Consider the following 9287-nt stretch of genomic DNA (forward strand, 5'->3'; position numbering starts at 1 on the left):
ACGTATGCAGTCAGTATGGCTAAAAAGCCATGATATCACATAATTGGCATAAAAGCCATGAATACGGGGCATAAAAGCCATGAATACGGGCATAAAGCCATGAATACAGGCATAAAGCCTTTCGCAGTACTGCTAAAATAATACCCTATTGGCATGCCAAACTATCCAATCCGACACACATGTCTAGGCAATACAAGGGCACATAATATCATTAAATGTTCATAAGTTTTATTATTTCATTTTATGTTCCAATTATCGTTCATAGTATTTTAATTTTATTTATAGTAGAAGCATAAATCTTCAAATCTCATTTTTATATAATTTATGCATTCATCATACCATTCACGTTAATTGCAATTTACATCAATCGATTTTCATGTACCATTTGTACATCGAAATATTTCCATTTCTCTCATGATGAGAGCAATTAACCCATTTACCCATCCATGTGATTCATCTAATCGTTACAATATTTATATGAATTAGTATTCACATTATTACCTCTCATGTACCAATTTTTGTACAAGGTATTATAATCCTATTTGAAACAAAGACGTATATCCTAATGATAACTTTATCTCATTTATACTCTAAACAATCCATTTGTGTTAATTACATTTTATATTTCAAGTTGTATTACTTATGTAATATGTGTCATTTTATTTACTATTCACCTTACTAGTCAACCAAAATGTTGACTTTTTCATACACAATAAATTTATTGAACCTAAGTTCTCAAAGATACCACATTTTGCATTTAAAACTTGTTGGAATAAGTCACAAATACCATTTCCAAACTTAAAACCAAGAGGGCAGAATTTTCAGTTTTTGTGACCCAAATTTACTGTTTCATTAAGCCCTGTTGCAGTGGGAATTTGAGGAAATGGTAAACATGAAAGTTGTTCCTTATTTTGTCTAGTTAAATTTCCTTTTTTGAATCACTCCATTTGGAGTTTTGTAGCTCCAGATATGGTCCAAAAACCACAGCTGGCCGGATTGCCAAACTGCAGAATTGACCATATCTATAGTAACATGAACAGTGACTGCCACTGCCATTTGGGTTAGGTTATGGTCATAATTTGGGGTAGATTTCTTCATGAAAGTTGTTTTTCTATGTCTTAAATTGTTTCTGTAAAAATTTCAGGTCAATTGACCATATCTACAGTGAGTTTACTGTTCATTTGGTCATTTCTACAGGTGCTGTTGCAGGGTATCCGGATTGGGGCCAACTTTTGGTCCTCTTACTTTGGTCTTTTGGGCATGGTTTCTTCAGCAAAAATGTGCCATTATAAGCCTAGTTTCATGTCCAATTGGCCAAACACCAATTGGACCTACACAGCCAAAGTTATGGCTGTATAAGTGGACTGAAATCTCAGTCACCTTCTTTGCTTGTCTTTAGGCGACCTACACATTCACTTTGCCATGCATTATTTCAGTCCAAATTGTGGTCAACTTACCTAAAATGGTCACTAATTGACCATTAAAATGTTCTCTAACAATTTCCTAAGCCAAGTCAAATTTTCACTCTTAAAACCCTAGCTCAAATTCAAGGGTTACACCAATTACCTTAGTTAGCATACCAATTCATTATACTTGTGTATATGTACCTTAAACATCATTTCTAATCCACTCTAAGTCCAACAAAACACTCATTTCTATTCCTTCAATAGGGCTGCCGAAATTTATGGCATTCATACACATAATTTTTATTCATTTTAATTACAATTCCTTACTTATTTCAAGTCCCTTAACATAGAAATCAAGAGATTTAGGTGTATATATGCACTAACCTCTTTGCTCAACCTATTGAGCTTAGGAAAACTCTAGAATTCCTCCTCTTTGTGGCTGCTTAGAGCTTCCTTAGGGTGTATAGGTTACTTTTTGTGAAGATAACTTAGGGTTTTGGGGTGAGGGTTGAGAGATCTTCAAGCTTGAGTGAGGAAGAAAAATGGAAGTTTTCTTCTTGGCTATGGTGCGGCTGAAATGGGGAAGGAGATGGCTGCTCACGTTTTTCTTTTCCTTTGGTCTTTGTTTTGTCTCTTTTAAGTATTTAAGAAAGCTTATTAGCTTGTGATTGGTTGGTAATTTATAAATGACATCATTATGATGTCACAAATTGCTTTATTTTGATTTTTCTTTTCTTTTCATCACTACTCAATTTCAATTTAATTTTTAGTAATGTTTCTTCATATTTTATGTCATATTAATTATTTACTTAACTGGACAAGTCGGCCAAAAATCACCTCTGAAGGCGAAATGACCAAAATGCCCTCCGTTTGGCTTAACGGGTCAAAATTGTTTGTACCGATTGAAAAATTTTTCTAGGTATTTTCTTGGCATTCTAATGCCATGGGAACCTCAATAACCCTTCTCTGGAGTCCCAAAAATTATTTTATAATTTTTCCCCCGGGTCTAGGGCTCCTCGTTGCGAGAACCGCAACTTCCCTCTGAGTTACCCCTCGCTAGGGCACCGGCTCATTTAACTTGGTTGTATTTTATTTCTAAAATTTTTACTAAATCTTTCTTGTTAATATTTGAGTTAATTATGATTCCTGACTTTAGTTTAAATATTTTTCCGGACGTTCTAGCTGTCCGGACCGACACCGGTCACCGGAACAGTAGAATGTACGGAGTGCTACCGGGAGGGTGTTACATTTTCCCTATTCTCCGGTCAAACCTTTGATCCCGGAGCGTGTTCCTCATCCAGAATCGTCCATCGATAAGAGCATCTTCTTCATATCCTAGGCCAAAGCGGCCAATCTTTTGAATAGCCAGTATGGGTTCAATAATACCCTGCAACGAAGCGCCCAATCCCTTGCCCTTTTCGTATCCGCTCTTAATCATTACCTTCACAACCATAGCCGTAGCCCCTTCTTCTCTCAGGGTAGTTTCCTGTAACTCTAGTGTCTGGAAAGAACTTTCCAAGGACATTTCAGTTGTTTCCACATAAGGAACTGATTGCGGCTTGTGACCAGCATGGCTTCTTCCCCCCCTTACTGTGATGATCCTGCCGCCCATGATGTATTTAATTCTCTGGTGCAGGGTCGAAGGTACAACATTTGCTGAATGGATCCAAGGTCTCCCTAGCAGCATGGTGCACTTGGAATGTGACGTTAAAAGTGCATGCACCGATTTGGAGCGACAAATCTGTCACACCCTACTCCCCCGTAAGATGTAACATGATCCCGTAGTACACCTAATGAATTACCGTACTTCGTCTACTGGTAACCCATTAAATATACTGCAAGGGATTTTAAATCAATTTTTGTGAAATTTAAATCATCGATTAAAATCTGGTATCATAAAAATTTTTTAAAATTTTGACAGAGTACCGGCTGTATTTTGAGAAAACAGTTCTTCAAAACCTGCAAAGAAACACACTCCCAATATGTTTTCTCAAATACAACTCCAATAACTTCATTTTAACTCACAATTCAAATCTCAATAATCAAATCAATTCATTTTCAAACCAATCTCATCATAAAAGAAACATTTCATTGATTACAAGACTCAAAATTAATGTTACAAAACTATTCAGGTAAATGAAATCTCAAATTTACATTTACAATAATTTATATTTAATTACATACCAAAATATTTTACAAGAGTTTTTATACAACTGCTCAAATAATTTACATACATATTATTACATACATACATCAAAACCTGTGTACATGGGTATACCTATGATATATCTGGAGCTGATCTGAATGTGTCTTCAAAGAAGCTTACTCAATTTCTCTATGCTCTTTTCACCCGCGACAGCATACAAAGCTATCGCTGAGTGGTAAACTCAGTGGTGCACAACTATAATTTAAAACATAGTGCAATATACATTGACAAAATTTACAGTAAATAATTTGGAAATCTGAATACTCATTAAATTCCAAAACTCAAAATATTCATTGCCAATAATATAAAGCATTTGTATAAAATGACTTTGATCACGAAATTCAATTTATCAAATCACAACCAAACATTTAAGATAATTCCAACAAAATCAATTACACATAAATCATAATTGAAATCATAATTCTTTACTATTCAAAAGCCATTCTTTATCTTAAAAGCCATACTTTATCTCAAAAACCATTCTTTATCTCACTAACTATGCAAGACTAATCCGAAAGGGCCATCTTCGGGGTGATTCTAACTCCCTATGGTCGAGGAGGTCGAATCGGATTCTAACTCCTTATGGTCGGGGAGGTCGAATCATCGTGCACAGTACACATCACAATAATGAATCTTCCGAAAGGGCCATAACATAAAACCTATATCTAAACTCTAATAAGAGGAGAATCTAAGCCTGTGCACGTACCATGGTAATCAAAACACAACTAACTCCATTGTCTTCTCAACAAATGAGAGAGACAGATAATAACCTAGTCAAGCATCTATAGTGAGATATTAAACAATATCACAATCCTTTTAGTGAGCATAAATCACAATACAATTTGATTCAAAGTCAATTCCAATATCCAATAATTTTTATGCTCATCACAATTCAAATCATAAATTTGCATTTTTCCATGCAAATTGCCCATCACAATTCAAAACATGTTCTATCATAATTTTCCAAAACATAATTTATTCAATTCACAACAATACTTAATACTTATGGAAATACCATTTCATAAAGTTAAATTCATACATACTATAACAATTTCAATAATCATTGAATTGAATCCAACGCTTGTTAAACATTATACATAAGAAAAATATGTCTTTTAATCATATGAAATATTCAGAACAAAATCAGTTAAAAACTAGTTGTGCACAAACCTGATTTGAGTCGCTCTTAGGCCTTGACTCAATGTTTTTTTACGCTTCTCAATATTCTTATCAACTGAAACACACAATTTAAAGTATTTTAGTACTCAATGAATTTGTTTCCAACCATAAAATCCAATATCTAAATTTTTTTGGTACTATTCCCTTTAATTTATTTCATTAGTCAACTTATAATGTTGACCCTTGATGCACTCTAAGTGAGTCAATTCCAATATTACCAATATGTCACATTTTAGAGCCCTTTAGTGTTAGTATATGTTACCAAATTCATTTTCAAGTATATTGCAATTTATTAAATTTCAGTGTACTATTTTGACCTAGCCGGACGACCTAGTTTCCTCAGTTTTCGGGTTTCGGTCCAAACTACAAACTTGTAGGTCTATGTCTTATTGCTTGCGGGGCAAGATTTCAGGTCATTCTGAGTTGTGTAGACCAAGATATGGTCAATTTACCAATGCTGGATAGAATCCACTAAAATGGTAGGCTTATGTCATTTTTAGGTCACTTTTGGTTCGGCCAGTTTTGGTACCTGAAATTGTGCAAGCTATTTGGCTTGGTTCTGGCCATTTTTGGGCTTTGGTGTCTTCATAAGAATTGTAGATCTATTTCTAAACTATTCATGGTAAAAATTTTAGGTCAATTGGACCTGTTTTGAGTAAGTTATGATCAAAACACTAACTATTGCCCAAATGGTCAATTTTCAGGCTTTCAAGTCACTAATCCTGATTTGGTCATTTTTCAAGTCACCTTCTAGGTAGAATTTAGGTAAGCTTCCTTCATGAAAGTTGGCACATTTTGTGCCTAGTTTCACCTCCAATTGGTCTCATACCAATTAGAGTCACACACTTAAGGTTCTAAGCCAAAACACACACTGCCCTACTACACACTTCTCATCACTTACCAATTACATATTCAACACTTACCAAACTACTTCCTTCATGCCAATTATGATTTGTACCTTACCATTAACACCTTTAACAACACATTTTTTTTCATTTTGGATAGCTTGTAACTATTCTCAATGTGCACACTATAATACAGAATTTTCCAAAGTCCATTTACATCATTTAACCTCATGAACATACCCTATTTACATACCCAATTCCAAACCCTTATACACATATCCATGCTGCCATCAATAACAACATCTTAAACAACCATAAACAATTAAAAACAAGCTACATATACTGAATTTCCATAGCTGCCAAAATGTACATCTCCATTAAAACATCAAACTTAAAAAATTCTTCCATAAATCAACTACCCACAATCTTGGTTACACTTTTAATGAAACAAGAATTGAAAATACTCACTTACCACTTTTGAAGCTTAACCAAAACCTCACCAAACCTCCTTAAAATTGCTACCAAAATCTTTCTTGCAAGGTGAGGATTAACTTTAATGAAGACAAGTTGTGGAAAGCATGGCTTGATCATGGAGATTTGAGCTTGGGAAGTGGGTGGCCATTGATGAAAGCTTGGGAGGATTTTTGGCTGGTTTGTTTGGGAGGTTGAAGATGACAAATTTTCTGTCCCAATATACTATATTATATGTCCATTAACTTCACTTAGTGGAGCACTAAGTATGGTTAAAATATTAATTAATCCAAAGTTTCTAATTTTGCAATTTTATCACCATTCTTCCACTATTTATATTATGTACCACAAGTTAATTTTTTTATGATATTTTCAAAGTTTAGTATCATTTATTTTTAATGAAAATTTAGGCCAAAAGGCAACTCGGGGTGTTAATTGACCACAATGCCCCTATTCGGGTTGTATTCCCGATTTTTCGGTAACACCGATTTTTGTCGGTTTCTTGATTTCTCGTTTTTCTTTGTACTAATTAATTAATTTTTCTTTGATATTTCTAATGACATTTATACTTCAATAAGTCTTTAATTATGTCTTAAAAATAAATTTCGAGGGTTTCCTGTAATCCTAGGGTTGGCTATTGCCTACGCTGTAACTTTCCCGTGCAGTCACCCATCGCTGCGGTGCTGGCTCATTTAACTTAGTTTCATTTCACTGCTATTATTTTTTTCTTTATTTTTCTTGTATTTTCTTTTCTTGTATTTCATTATTTTATGTCTTCTCACTAACATTTAAATGCAATTCTAGGCATCCTAGCTGTCCGGACCGACACTGGTCACCAGAACAATAGAACGCACTACCGAATATAGGGGTGTTACAATTCTTTCCCCCTTAAATAAATTTCGTCTCCAAATTTTACTTGGCATCAGTCTCTGAAAAGCTGTGGGTGCTGTCTCCTCATGTCCTCTTCACGTTCCCAAGTAGCTTCCTGGCCTAAATGATGGTTCCACAGCACTTTAACCAGGTGTATCTATTTACTCCTCAGCTGCTTCACCTCATATGCCAGAATTTCTATGGGTTCTTCATCATATGAGAGGTCTGGATTTACCTCAATCTCTTCAACTGATAGTACATGAGATGGGTCAGATCTGTACCTCCTTAACATGGACACATGGAAGACACTGTGTATCCTTTCTAGCTCTGGAGGTAATACCAACCGATATGCCAAAGGACCCACTCTCTCCAGAACCTCATATGATCTGATGGAACGAGGACTTAGTTTCCCCTTTCTACCAAATCTCATAATCCTCTTCCAAGGAAAAACTTTGAGGAATATCTTATCACCCACTGCATATTCAATATCTCTTCTCTTCAGATCAACATAGGACTTCTAACGGTCTAATGCAGCCTTGAGTCGATCTCTGATCAATCTGTTCTTTTTCTATGTCTGCTGAACAATTTCTGGCCCAATCATCTTTCTTTCACCTACTTCATCCCAACATAGGGAAGTTCTGCACTTCCTGCCATACAAAGCTTCATATGAAGGCATCCCAGTGCTCAATTGGTAGCTATTGTTATAAGCAAACTCAATCAAAGGCAAGTGTGTATCCCAACTACCTTCAAACTTAATCACAAAAGCCCATAGCATATCCTCCAATATCTGAATTACCCTCTCAGACTAGCCATCTGTCTGTGGGTGGAATGCGGTGCTGAAGTTCAATCTAGTTCCTAGGGCTCTCTGAAGACTACCCTAGAATCTAGAAGTGAACCTAGGATCTCTGTCTGATACAATCGATACTGGCACTCTATACAGTTTTACAATCTCATTTATGTACAATCTAGCTAATCTCTCCAACTATAGTCCATCCGGACTGGCAAAAAGTGAGAAGACTTGGTTAGTCTATCAACTATGACCCATACTGCATCATGACTATTTTGTGTCCTCAGAAGTCTCATTACAAAATTCATAGTTATCCGTTCCCTTACAATGTTTCATAGGGTGTCGTTTGTATGCTAGCTTGACACTTATTATTGTATACAAATTCTGTTAGTGGCAGGTATCTGTCCCATCTCCCTTCGGATTCAAGGGCACAAGTTCTCAATATATTCTCGAGGGCTTATTACATTTTATAGGTTATTATTATCATTTCATTTCATTATTTACAGAAACTCAATGAGTTTCAGAATTTACCTAAATTACTTGTTTCGACTGTCCATCCGTCTGAGGATGATAAGTCGTACTGATATCTCTAAACTTATAGCAATTACTGTGGTACAGGTAGTTCACATTATTGTAACCGAGTTACGGACTCTAGCTACCTTACAAGTGTAGTCTTTCGACAGGCTAGTTCTGAAGTTTTAAATTTCTGACTAAAATTTTCACATTTATTTCCTGTAATAGCACTCTATTCGGGCGTAACTATATCAATTTATAGATTACTTACAAATATTCTTATTTTATTGTAGCATGAGGAAGCACATAGCTCTACACAATAATCCCGTGTCGGTACTATAATCTGCAGCTTACAATACAAACATCGAGAACATTACATAGTCACTACGTTATAACCTCATGGACTAGGTTTTCTAACATCTTATCTGTACACTTATTTCCTTCTCTGTCTTTTAAAGTCATATCAATGGTCTCTTCATGTAATTATTTAAATTTAAAACCCATTACTTATATTTATGCTCAAGTAACCTATCAAAGCACTTGCAGGTGTTACGTATCGCCGTCCCCGCAAGCCTCTTCTCTATCTTTGGTGGCAATTAAGGGTACTTATCAAAGCACCTGCAGGCGTTATGTATTGCTGTCCCTGCAAGCCCTTGGGTGGTACCTATCATAGCACTTTGCAGGCGTTACGTATCGCCATCCCTGCAAGAACCCTGATACCGATATTCATTGTCTTTTAAAATCATATCAACCATATGTTGGCAATCCATGACTTTCCATGTAGGCAGTACTTCTATCTGTAATCCCTAATTGGTATACCAATCGATCCATACAATATACATAAGCCTAGGTTTACTTTGAGCAATTAAGCATTATCAATTGTCTAACAAAATCTTCATGTCCATGTATTATGGAAAAGGTGGGTCCCACATCACTATTTCATGTGATTTAGCATGTAGTGATAACGAAATTTCCATGTCAATGTATGGTGGGAAAGTGGGTCCCACATA

This window comes from Hevea brasiliensis, chromosome 5 (assembly GCF_030052815.1).
Source record: "Hevea brasiliensis isolate MT/VB/25A 57/8 chromosome 5, ASM3005281v1, whole genome shotgun sequence".
NCBI lineage: Eukaryota > Viridiplantae > Streptophyta > Magnoliopsida > Malpighiales > Euphorbiaceae > Hevea > Hevea brasiliensis.